This window comes from Arachis hypogaea, chromosome 12 (genome assembly GCF_003086295.3).
Source record: "Arachis hypogaea cultivar Tifrunner chromosome 12, arahy.Tifrunner.gnm2.J5K5, whole genome shotgun sequence".
Classification (NCBI taxonomy): domain Eukaryota; kingdom Viridiplantae; phylum Streptophyta; class Magnoliopsida; order Fabales; family Fabaceae; genus Arachis; species Arachis hypogaea.
The window spans coordinates 77,739,020-77,752,875 of record NC_092047.1 but is presented as its reverse complement, the minus strand read 5'-3'; the positions used below and the strand labels follow the sequence as shown (position 1 = coordinate 77,752,875).

At 35.9% G+C, this 13,856-nt stretch overlaps 1 non-coding gene across 1 annotated transcript; it reads right to left on the bottom strand.

Moving 5' to 3' along the window:
• Positions 1-1,259: 1,259 nt before the first annotated feature.
• LOC112731534 (small nucleolar RNA R71) lies at positions 1,260-1,367 on the bottom strand. The gene has a single exon (XR_003167308.1). It is a non-coding gene; the product is annotated as a small nucleolar RNA R71 (small nucleolar RNA).
• Between the last annotated feature and the right edge of the window lie 12,489 nt (positions 1,368-13,856).

Sequence of the window (13,856 nt, the reverse complement as noted above, 5' to 3'; positions counted from 1 at the left end):
TTTCAAAAATCTTTTTCTTAATTTTACATCATATTTTCGAAAATAACAATAACAATTAATTTTTTGATTCAAAAATTTCAAGTTTGTTACTTGCTTGTTAAGAAAGATTCAAACTTTAAGTTCTAGAATCATATCTTATGATTTCTTGTGAATCAAGTCATTAATTGTGATTTTAAAATTCAAATATTTTTCAAAAAAATAATTTCTATCATATCTTTTCAAAAATATCTTCTTATCTTATCTTTTTCAAAAATTTGATTTCAAAATACTTTTTCTAACTTCCTAACTTCTTATCTTTTCAAAATTTGTTTTAACTAACTAACTAACTTTTTATTTGTTTCTATCTTTTTCAAAACTACCTAACTAACTCTCTCTCTCTCTCTCTAATTTTCGAAAATATCTCTCCCTTTTTCAAAATTTCTTTTTAATTAAACTAATTATTTTATTTTTTATTTGAATTTTCGAAAAACTATTAACCCTTTTCAAAATTAATTTTCGAAAATTACTAACTCTTTTTCAAAAATTATTTTCGAAAATTCTCCTTCTCTCTCATCTCCCTCTATTTATTTATTCATCTACTAACACTTCATCTCACCCAAATTCAAACCCCTCTTCCATCTGTGTTCGGATTTCTTCTTCTTCTTTTCTTCTACTCACACTGGGACCTCTATACTGTGGTAAAAAGGACCCCTATTATTATTATTTTTCTGTTCTCTCTTTTTCATATGAGTAGGAGCAAGGACAAGAACATTCTTGTTGAAGCAGATCCAGAACCTGAAAGGACTCTGAAGAGGAAACTAAGAGAAGCTAAATTACAACAATCCAGAGAGAACCTTTCAGAAATTTTCGAACAGGAAGAGGAGATGGCAGTCGAAAATAATAATAATGCAAGGAGAATGCTTGGTGACTTTACTGCACCTAATTCCAATTTACATGGAAGAAGCATCTCCATTCCTGCCATTGGAGCAAACAACTTTGAGCTGAAACCTCAGCTAGTTTCTCTGATGCAGTAAAACTGCAAGTTTCATGGACTTTCATCTGAAGATCCTTTTCAGTTCTTAACTGAATTCATGCAGATCTGTGATACTGTTAAGACTAATGGAGTAGATCCTGAAGTCTACAGGCTCATGCTTTTCCCATTTGCTGTAAGAGACAGAGCTAGAATCTGGTTGGACTCTTAACCCAGAGACAGCCTGAACTCTTGGGATAAGCTGGTCACGGCTTTCTTAGCCAAGTTCTTTCCTCCTCAAAAGCTGAGCAAGCTTAGAGTGGATGTTCAAACCTTCAGACAGAAAGAAGGTGAATCCCTCTATGAAGCTTGGGAAAGATACAAGCAGCTGACCAAAAAGTGTCCTTCTGACATGCTTTCAGAATGGACCATCCTGGATATCTTCTATGATGGTTTATCTGAGATATCAAAGATGTCATTGGATACTTCTGCAGGTGGATCCATTCACCTAAAGAAAACACATGCAGAAGCTCAAGAACTCATTGACATGGTTGCTAATAACCAGTTCATGTACACTTCTGAAAGGAATCCTGTGAATAATGGGACGCCTATGAAGAAGGGAGTTCTTGAGGTTGATACTCTGAATGCCATATTGGCTCAGAACAAAATATTGACTCAGCAAGTCAATATGATTTCTCAGAGTCTGAATAGAATGCAAGCTGCATCCAACAGTACTCAAGAGGCTTCTTATGCAGAAGAAGCTTATGATCTTGAAAACCCTGCAATAGCAGAGGTGAATTACTTAGGTGAACCTTATGGAAACACCTATAACCCATCATGGAGAAATCATCCAAATCTCTCATGGAAGGATCAAAGGCCTCAACAAGGCTTTAATAATGGTGGAAGAAACAGGTTTAGCAATAACAAGCCTTTTCCATCATCCACTCAGCAACAGACAGAAAATTCTGAGCAGAATCCATCTAGCTTAGCAAATTTAGTCTTTGATCTATCTAAGGCCACTGTGAGTTTCATGAATGAAACAAGGTCTTCCATTAGAAATTTGGAAGCACAAGTGGGCCAGCTGAGTAAAAGGATCACTGAAATCCCTCCTAGTACTCTCCCAAGCAATACAGAAGAGAATCTAAAAGGAGAGTGCAAGGCCATCGACGTAAGCACCATGGCCGAACCTGTAAGGGAAGGAGAGGACATGAATCCCAAGGAGGAAGACCTCCTAGGACGTCCAGTGATCAACAAGGAGCTTCCCTCTGAGGAACCAAAGGACTCTGAGGCTCATCTAGAGACCATAGAGATTCCATTGAACTTCCTTATGCCATTCATGAGCTCTGATGAGTATTCCTCTTCTGAAGAGAATGAGGATGTTACTGAAGAGCAAACTGCCAAGTTTCTTGGTGCAATCATGAAGCTGAATGCCAAATTATTTGGCATTGATACTTGGGAAGATGAACCTCCCTTGTTCATCAATGAACTAAGTGATCTGGATCAACTGACATTGCCTCAGAAGAGACATGATCCTGGAAAGTTCATAATACCTTGTACTATAGGCTCCATGATCTTTAAGGCTCTGTGTGACCTTGGTTCAGGGATAAACCTCATGCCCCTCTCTGTAATAGAGAAACTGGGAATCTATGGGGTGCAAGCTGCTAAAATCTCATTAGAGATGGCAGACAATTCAAGAAAACAGGCTTATGGACAAGTAGAGGACGTGTTAGTAAAGGTTGAAGGCCTTTACATCCCTGCTGATTTCATAGTCCTAGATACTGGAAAGGAAGAGGATGAATCCATCATCCTAGGAAGACCTTTCCTAGCCACAGCAAGAGCTGTGATTGATGTGGACAGAGGAGAATTGATCCTTCAATTAAATAAGGACAACCTTGTGTTTACAACTCAAGGATCTCTCTCTGCATCCATGGAGAGGAAGCAGAAAAAGCTTCTCTCAAAGCAGAGTCAACCAAAGCCCCCACAGTCAAACTCTAAGTTTGGTGTTGGGAGGCCACAACCAAACTCTAAGTTTGGTGTCAAACCCCCATATCCAAACTCTAAGTTTGGTGTTGGGAGGTCTCAACAAAGCTTTGCACATCTGTGAGGCTCCATGAGAGCCCGCTGTCAAGCTATTGACATTAAAGAAGCGCTTGTTGGGAGGCAACCCAATTTTTATCTAACTATATTTTTCTTGGTTATATGTCTTTATAGGTTCATGATCATGTGGAGTCACAAAATAAATATAAAAATTGAAAACGGAATCAAAAATAGTAGAAGAAAAATCACACCCTGGAGGAAGCATCTGCCTGGCGTTCAACGCCAGAACAGAGCATGGTTCTGGCGCTGAACGCCCAAAATGGGCAGTATCTGGGCGCTGAACGCCCGAAATGGGCATCATCTGGGCGTTGAACGCCAGAATTGCACCCTGGAGAGGAGCTGGCGCTGAACGCCCAGAACAAGCATGGTTCTGGCGTTCAACGCCAGAAATGGCCAGTAAATGGGCGTTGAACGCCCAAAATGGGCACCAACCGGGCGCTGAACGCCCAGAGTTGTGTGCAAGGGCATTTTGCATGCATAAATTGGTGCAGGGATGTAAATGCCTTGACACCTCAAGATCTGTGGACCTCACAGGATCATCTCAGGATCTGTGGACCCCACAGGATCCCCACCTTCCTTCCTCATAATCCTAGTTTTTTCCACATCTTCTTCTTCATCTATTCCTTCTTCTTTTGCTCGAGGGAGAGCAACATTCTAAGTTTGGTGTGGTAAAACAATTATGTAAAGGATTTATAGCTCAGTGGTAGAACATGTGGCTGCAAATCAAGAGATCCCTGAGATACCTCAGGGGATGCACTTCCCTCCACATAGTTATTGGAAGCAACTGAGGATAGAAATACCAAAAATCACTAGGAATCAAGCCACAAAGGCAAGGAAGAGACATAGAAGAGCTCAAGAACATCATTGGTTCCTCAAGAAGGAAACGCCACCATCACTAAGGTGGACTCATTCCTTGTTTTTACTTTCTCTGTTTTTCGTTTTCTATGTTAAGTGCTTATCTATGTTTGTGTCTTCATTACATGATCATTAGTATTTAGTAACTATGCCTTAAAGTTATGAATGTCCTATGAATCCATCACCTCTCTTAAATGAAAAATGTTTTAATTCAAAAGAACAAGAAGTACATGAGTTTCGAATTTATCCTTGAACTTAGCTTAATTATATTGATGTGGTGACAATGCTTCTTGTTTTCTGAATGTATGCTTGAATAGTGCATATGTCTTTTGAAGTTGTTGTTTAAGAATGTTAAATATGTTGGCTCTTGAAAGAATGATGACTAGGAGACATGTTATTTGATAATCTGAAAAATCACAAAAATGATTCTCGAAGCAAGAAAAAGCAACAAAGAACAAAGCTTGCAGAAAAAAAATAGGCGAAAAAAAAATAGAAAGAAAAAGAAAAAGCAAGCAGAAAAAGCCAAAAACTCTTAAAACCAAGAGGCAAGAGCAAAAAGCCAATAACCCTTAAAACCAAAAGGCAAGGGCAAATAAAAAGGATCCCAAGGCTTTGAGCATCAGTGGATATGAGGGCCTAAAGGAATAAAATCCTGGTCTAAGCGGCTAAACCAAGCTGTCCCTAACCATGTGCTTATGGCGTGAAGGTGTCAAGTGAAAACTTGAGACTGAGCGGTTAAAGTCAAGGTCCATAGCAAAAAAAAAAAGAGTGTGCTTAAGAACCCTGGACACCTCTAATTGGGGACTTTAACAAAGCTGAGTCACAAAGTGTCTGTGGCATTTATGTATCCGGTGGTAATACTGGAAAACAAAGTGCTTAGGGCCACGGCCAAGACTCATAAAATAGCTGTGTTCAAGAATTATCATACTGAACTAGGAGAGTCAATAACACTATCTAAACTCTGAGTTCCTATAGATGCCAATCATTCTGAACTTCAATGGATAAAGTGAGATGCCAAAACTATTCAAGAGGCAAAAAGCTATAAGTCCCGCTCATATGATTGAAGCTCTGTTTCATTGATAGTTTGGAATTTATAGTATATTCTCTTCTTTTTATCCTATTTGATTTTCAGTTGCTTGGGGACAAGCAACAATTTAAGTTTGGTGTTGTGATGAGCGGATAATTTATACGCTTTTTGACATTGTTTTTAGTACGTTTTTAGTAGGATCTAGTTACTTTTAGGGATGTTTTCATTAGTTTTTATGTTAAATTCATATTTCTGGACTTTACTATGAGTTTGTGTGTTTTTCTGTGATTTCAGGTATTTTCTGGCTGAAATTGAGGGACTTGAGCAAAAATCAGATTCAGAGGTTGAAGAAGGACTGCTGATGCTATTGGATTCTGACCTCCCTGTACTCAAAGTGGATTTTCTGGAGCTACTAAAATCAAAATGGCGCGCTTCCAATTGTGTTGGAAAGTAGACATCTAGGGATTTCCAGAAATGTATAATAATCCATACTTTGCCCAAGTTTAGATGACACAAACTGGCGTTCAACGCTAGTTCTCTGCCCAATTCTGGCGTCCAACGCCAGAAACAAGTTGCAAAGTGGAGTTCAATGCCCAAAATGGCACAAAAGGTGGCGTTCAACTCTAAGAAGGACCTCTACACGTGCAACACTCAAGCTCAGCCCAAGCACACACCAAGTGGGTCCCAGAAGTGGATTTATGCATCAATTACTTACTTCTGTAAACCCTAGTAGCTAGTTTATTATAAATAGGACCTTTTACTATTGTATTAGACATCCTGGATCGTATTTTGATCCTGTGATCACGTTTTGGGGGCTGCCCATCTCGGCCATGCCTGGACCTTTCACTTATGTAATTTTAACGGTAGAGTTTCTACACTCCATAGATTAAGGTGTAGAGCTCTGCTGTTCCTCAAAGATTAATGCAAAGTACTACTGTTTTCTATTCAATTCACTTGTTCCGCTTCTAAGATATTCATTCGCACTTCAACCTGAATGTGATGAACGTGACAATCATCATCATTCCCTATGAACGCGTGCCTGACAACCACTTCTGTTCTACATTAGATTGAATGAGTTTCTCTTAGATCTCTTAATCGGAATCTTCGTGGTGTAAGCTAGAATGATGGCGGCATTCAAGAGAATCCGGAAAGTCTAAACCTTGTCTGTGGTATTCCGAGTAGGATTCAATGATTGAATGACTGTGACGAGCTTCAAACTCACGATTGCTGGGCGTTAGTGACAGACGCAAAAGGAGGGTGAATCCTATTCCAGCATGATCGAGAACCGACAGATGAATAGCCGTGCCGTGACAGGGTGCGTTGACCATTTTCACTGAGAGGAGGGGATGTAGCCACTGACAACGGTGATGCCCTTGCATAAAGCCAGCCATGGAAAGGAGTAAGACTGATTGGATGAAGACAGCAGGAAATCAGAGGTTCAGAGGAACGAAAGCATCTCTATGCGCTTATCTGAAATTCTCACCAATGATTTACATAAGTATTTCTATCCCTATTTTATTAATTATTTTTGAAAACCCCATTACTATTTTATATCCGCCTGACTGAGATATACAAGGTGACCATAGCTTGCTTCATACCAACAATCTCCGTGGGATTCGACCCTTACTCACGTAAGGTATTACTTGGACGACCCAGTGCACTTGCTGGTTAGTTGTGCGAAGTTGTGAACCATGGTATTGGCATCATGTTTTTGGCACCATTACCAGGGAAAGAAAGAGCGATGAATTTTACATAATTAAAGTGTAATCACAATTTCTGTGCACCAGGCTGCAGGGTGTAAACCGACACGTGAGCTCATGGCCTGCATAGGACAGACATGCATCATACTTGGTTGTATATTTCCTCTGTTATGATTGTTGTATGAATGTATGCTTTCCTTATTTGTATTATATTCTCTGTGTCTGTGTTTTATTTTCTTTTATTCTTCTATTTGTGTTCTGTTTTCTATTTTCTCTATTTGTTCTATTTATCTATCTTCTGTTTAATGCTTCTCGATATTCTGTTATTCGTCTGCCAAACAACACAAAATTAATGAACTTAACTAATAACCCCGGCCCTACTAAGAACTCCCCAGTTCTTACCCCTTCTCTCTCCCTCTCCCCTCTAGATGGAAGCAAGAGTATCCTTCCGTAGTCCATTGATGATCGTTCTGCAAAAAGATTCTCCTCTGTGTAGTCTTCTGAGTCTAGTGAGAGATTCGTTTTCTGTTTATACGTATATACTGTGAGACCAGCTGACATCTACACCTTGTATATCTCTGAATTTTAGCCTAAGTCATTCGTACGCTGTTGCTGTTTTGTGGCCACTCAATAAAGTACTAGTGAAATGCTCTTTGACGATGTATGATCATGCAGAGGAGTAGTAGATGATGTTCCACCTAAGTTGAGTTTTGAAGACCTACAACGTACTTTTCCTTGCTTTAGTAGTTTAAAGGGACTAGGTGAGTATCGAGTCTAAGCTAGCCTGGGCGCCAGCTTAGGAACTTCTTGAATAGGTCAGGGCCTGGGATGTTGTATGTATATATGTATATAGTTATTTTCTAGCTATATTTAGGGGTATTCTAACTAAAGATCTTTACTCTAATAAAGGTTGGATAACTGAATATTGTTAACTGCTTGAGATATATATAAGTGTGGTTGATTATAACTGCTTTATTTGTTATTATTTTTGTACTGGTAATGAATGATTCTATTTATCAATTCCAAACTTTAGACAAAATGTTTTAAAAAAAAAGTACCTCGCTAAATAACTACGCTCTTAACAACGAATCAGGCTCATATAATAAATAATAGATAATAATTAGGAAGACTAGTTGGTAATGCTCAGTTTCCAGTATGATCTAGACATACTGAAAATTGGGACGTTACATCTGTTCTTGATGTACAAGTTCTTTGGTAATGTGGCTGAGGCTTATTTCTAGATGGTGCCATTACATGATATAGAATTGGATCATCATGCTGCACAGAGAGCCCTTGATTTCATAATGAGCTCATTTGTCAGTTTCGACCCGCACCCGACGTAATCCGACTCGCAAGTCAAATAAGGCATTCCAGTGGCATAACCTCTGCAAGTTTCTACTTCTTGCAGGCGCTGATTCTCCAGTTGAAGTGTGCCAAACATGACCTCTGCAAATACTTGCAGGCGCTGATTCTCCAGCTGAAGCATGTGCCACTTTCTCCTGGAAGTCATTCCATACACACGGCATCCTCGCACAATCATTCACACACAAGGCTCACGGCCTCCAGTGAGCATTACGTATCGCGGTCCTCATTGAGCCGTCTCTATTGTGTCAAGTGAGCGTTACGTATCGCCGTCCTATACTAGACAGTTGGCACTAAGGCCCAACAACACTCAATATCTTTTCAGTTTCTGCTCTCTGCTCTTCTGTGGCAGAGGTCCCTTTACTTAATAAACCGAATTCAAGACATAACTTGAAACAAAATCTATTCTAAAAAATAAGCTTATAAATCAGATTTTTTAAAATGAAATCACTTTTTATATATTTTTACAAAAATTGGAAAGCATTTCCCCTTAAAATTGGACTTTACCACCCTTTTCGGTTCCCAACTGAACCATTTTCTACCTCTTTTCAATCATTTTAAATCTCAATTCAATACCAACAAATTAAACTAGACAAATTTCAATATTTTCAAATTATCCCAACGTAATCTAGAAATCAAATTCATTAGAATAACTCAGTTCTTAGCTGTACTTAAACCCTCCTAACCTCAAACTTATCACAAATATCAATATAAATTCAATCGACAAGTAATCACGACATCAATTCACTTATCAAATACCAATTTAATCGGTAAAAATTTACCAAAACCCTACCCCCGTATAGAAATCATAACAACGGAAACTTCGAAGAAGCTTTCCGACCGTGCTGCTGAAGAAAAAAACGTCAGAAATTGTCTGTGTCTCCTAGAACTCCAATTGGCTGAACTCAAGGGGAAGAGGAGCTACGTCACCGTCAACTTCTATCAGAAAAAAGTAATACCAACGTGTAAAGGAGGAGGATACGAACACTTTTACCGAATTAGATTTTTTATTGGAGTTACGGATCGCAAGAAATCGAAACCGGAAAATCAACGAAAGTCACAGTTCTCTTTCTTCCTCTCTGTCACTTCCTTCTCTTTTTTCTTCGTATTAGTTTGGTGATGAAAATATCCAAATGAAGCAAGATGATGATTATTGTGACTAAAGATTAAAATGGGGTATGTGTCATTTATGCGTGCGTGCGTGCGTGCGTGCGTGCGTGTTCATATAAGCCACTTGGCTTTCTTTCTTTTCGTTTTACCCTTAATGGCTTCAGCCAAGAAAACTAAATGATACCTAGGATAATATTACAACAACAACAACAACAACAACAACAACAACAACAACAACAATAATAATAAATAATTTAAATTTTGCGTATCAAAATAATTTTAATAAATAATTCAAACTAATAGAATAAATTATAATTAAATTAAACTTTAATAATCATAAAATTCTATTTAATTATTTTTAGTAAAATAATTTTTTTAAAAATAAAATCTCAACAAACATAATAACTCATGAATAATTAATTATTTAATTTTCAAAAATCTGAAGTCTTATATCTTCAACAAAATAAATTTAAAGCAGAAGATGCAACACTATATTTATAAATTTATGCAACCTACTACTGATTTAAAATTTGTAAGATTTTTTTCGATATTCTTTGTTGAATATAGTTTTTCCTCATCAACATACATAACTCACGGGCAAGTTTTATGGTCTAGATATATGTTCTTATTCAAGAGGGTGACCACTGATATCTAATGGTAATCTTGGTTGACAATCGCACAATCTATCACTTGGACACCCATTTTAATGATGACAGAATTCACTATCGTGAATGTGTTATCAATACACTAGTAAGGCAAAAAGAAAATTTATTTAAGCTTATTTGCTGATATTTTTGTTTTTAATCTTTAAGTAGTTAATTGAAATCAGGTAGACGTACTGGAACAAATAATCATGTCGAACTTTTACAAAGATGATGGCATTCAAGAGTATAATAAACAATTTTATGACTACAAAATTAAAAGGCCAAAAGATATACCTCAATGTAGTTCAAGCTGGAACTCTGCAACTTGGGTAATGAAGTGGATGGATATGACTTTTGAGTTTAAACCAAATGGTAACAATAAGGTGAGCATTTATAAAACAAAGCTCTAATATTTAATTCTTATTTTTTGTACTAATTTATAATAAATAAACTGCAGCTCGAGGATCACAATATTCACATGATAACCGCTGTACATTTACTCAGGAGTCGGATCAACCAGAAGAAGTCACAAATTATAGCGTCAGTCAATGAGTTTTGGAATATGCACACAAACCATGAGATGTAAAGATAATAATAGTAATATTGATAAATTATAATACTTTGGTTATTGAGTATTTATTTGTTAGGTTTGGTGGATGTACTTCTTTAGTTATTTTTCAATGACTTCTTGAATAGATATTTATTGCTTTGTGGCTTTTACAATTTTTCTCTATTTCTATGCACTATATAGATATTTTAGTTTTAAAAACTCATATTTTTATGATGAAGTAATATCATTTTCATTTATTATTTCAGCAACAATGCCATACAAATATTATGTCTTGTGAATTATATTTTATTTTATATAATTAATTTATTTAAAAAAATCTCATTTTTTTATTTGTTTGTATTCTATTTTGTTGTTTTCATATATTCAAGATTTGAACTCTCTATTGAATCTTGACGAGAAAAAAAAGATTCTGCAATATATACCAAAGAAAATTAATAATTAGTTTCATATTTTGCTAAGACATATACAGTATATATGTTACAAATTGTTAAGCAATTCTTTCTAGATTAACGTGATTCTAAAATGGAGATACTTAATTCATTAGTAGAAAGTAAATTACTCTTATTTGGTGAAGTATGATAAATGATCTTTCAAGCCACAAAGGGTTTTTTTTCTTAAATCCTCTTGTTCATATTTGTAAGGCGTATTTTAGACTTGTTTATATTTGTGAGGCGTACGTTAAACTTATTCAGGTCCAAAATAATAAGAAATTTTCACTAATAGGGATTATAAGAAATCTATTAACCGATACTATAATATTCTTGATTCAAATGTGATTGAAATTGTCAAATACAATTGGATTCAATCATCAAAAGTAGTTGTAGACTACAAATTTACTAATACAATTGGATTCAATCATTACACTCAAACAATTTCTTTAAACTTCTTGTCTCCAGCTCAAGTTCTTCTACTCTCTGCTCATCAATCAGTAGAGAATTAGTTATTTGTAGCTAAACTAAAATATGGATACGTAACATAAAACTCTATATAAAGTTGTCTTTGTACCTTTTCACCATTTGCAGAGGCTAGCTGAATTAAAAAATTCCAACAGCCACTCTCAATTTGCACTCGTCAACCCAATGTCCTGCTTCCTTCTTGAATTAGAAAATTCCAAGGGAACAAGGCTTGTCAATTCACCAAATGAAGAAAGCAAATCATAAGAATTCGTAATTGACGTGAGCATGATGAATTATACCATTTTATTATTGATATCCCTTGGAGTTGTTCCATCAGGTGCTTTTACACTTTGAAGACGAAAATTATCCTTGCATTACATATCAGGTGGAGCTTCCTTTTGCACTTGCGTTATAACTTCAAAAGTCCAGTTTCACAACGTCATTGAGTACCAAAAAACAATAAAACCTGCTAAAAAGCTGCTATGTTTACAATACAAGTTCTTTGGCAATGTGGCTGAGGCTTGTCCTAATGACAAATACAAGTTCTTTAGAATTAATATATGTGCCAAAGAGAACAATAACATCATTCTTGGGTAGTATCATTAACCTAAGATATGGTAATTCTTCATTATGTATTAAAATCTATCCCATTAGTACACAAACATGTTCTTACTTGTAAGAGTAACTAGAGAATCTGTAAGATAGCTAGGCTTGGCTTTACTTAGTTCTGGTGCATCAGCAGCATAATAGGAGGTGTAGTAGTTTAATCCAATAAAATCAAAGGATTCTCTTAAAATTCTTGATTGATATGAAGAGAACTTTGGCAACCTATTTCCCACTAGAAGCTGCATGGAACTTGGGTAGTCTCCTTTTGTTATTGGCTCCATAAACCTGAAATTTCATTATTTGAATTAGCTCTCATGTGACAATGAATTCATATGACAAAATAAGCTACAGCAGCATATAATTGACAGTGAATTCAAATGACAAAAATTCTCGTGTTCTTGCTTTTATTCTAATTCACTAACTATATGTCATGTTAGTCTTCATTTTCTTCATCACCTAAATTTATATTACATCTTTATTTTTTTAACCATGAAGTTCATCGGACGTTTCACCAACTGATTAGAGCAAAAAGCATATAAGAATTTCTCAGTGGCAAGATCATGTAGTAAAATTCACAAATGAGTCTTTTTTTTTCTCATTAAGAATTTACACCTACAATAGGACTAGACATGCATCATCCTTGTTTGCATATATTTGTTTGTGATTGTGTTTTCTATGATTGTGTGTGCTTGTGATTGGATTCTATGTTCTATAATTGCTTAGTTGGATAGTACTTTGTTGACTGTTATTGCTGATCAAATATATATATAAAATGAATATAACTCTACTCTCCGACCCTACTAAGAACTCCCCAGTTCTTACCCCCTATTTCCACTCCTTTCAGCTACAGGTGCGAAGGCTTAGTGCAGAACTACAAGAATATAGCAGATTCTGTTTACAAGTTGAGTTGTTAGATCTTATTTTTCCCTCGTCATTTACTATTTTATTTTTAGATGGGTAGGAATTATATTTGAGTATCTTTGAGTAAGTCGATGTATATAATGCTACGTGGATATATATAATTTTGTGATTAAATAATTTAAAGTACCGACTCTTCATTTTTTTGGTGAAAGTTTTGGTTTGTATTTGTGAGGGCTCAATATTAAATAAAAATAGTACAAAATAAAAAGGTTTAGAGGTAAGTAACGCCTGAGCTTTTAGTACGATCATGAGGTGCTAAAAGTTAGGGTGTTACAGAAGACATCCACCTAATTCATTAATGCATTCATATAACTGTTAGTACATGATAAAGCATGGTTTTTCATCAGCATTAAATTTATAACTTATAATCAGTAAAATTATCTTGATAGGTGTTATATAACAAACCACAAATCTCAGTGGAAGTTGCCATGTTGTCTTGAAACTTACATCAAATTGTTCATCAGTGCATCTCAATGTCGCTAATTCAAGAATCTGAACCATAATCTAAATATATTACTAGACTATGCGGAAAATCAAATGCAAATTAATTAATAGATGATTTGTGTACCTTATCAGTAATGGGTCTGTCAGGTACGAAATGATCAAAGTCTGATCTAGTAGCTCTGATTGTATCTGTTACCACAAGTTCTTCACTGTACCAATTAAAAACCAAAACACATTAGATGGGTCCTCATTGATCGACAACACAGATAATATCAAATTAACTTACGATGGATCTAGTGAGGCTGAAAATGCATATGCACAGGCCTTTATCTGATCTTCCAAAAGACGCATAGTTGGAGTTGGCATAAATTTACACTTCATTGACTACAAAGTTTAACACAAAAGTATTAGCAATACACATTGTAGACTAGATGGTTAATTAGCACTACTCATAACAAACTAGATAATTAAAGAATGGTGCCTAAGAGGTAATTACGTTGGTAAAGAAATAAACAGGTCTTCTATAGTCTTTTGTGGGTTGGCTCAATGCATAAGATGCTTTGGATTTATTGAATGATTTGGGCTCAATCTTTGGCTTTCTAACTCTGCATGGGAGAGTGAACAGTAATTTTTTCTGTGTCCCCTGATGACGAAAAATTGATTTCCACACAAAC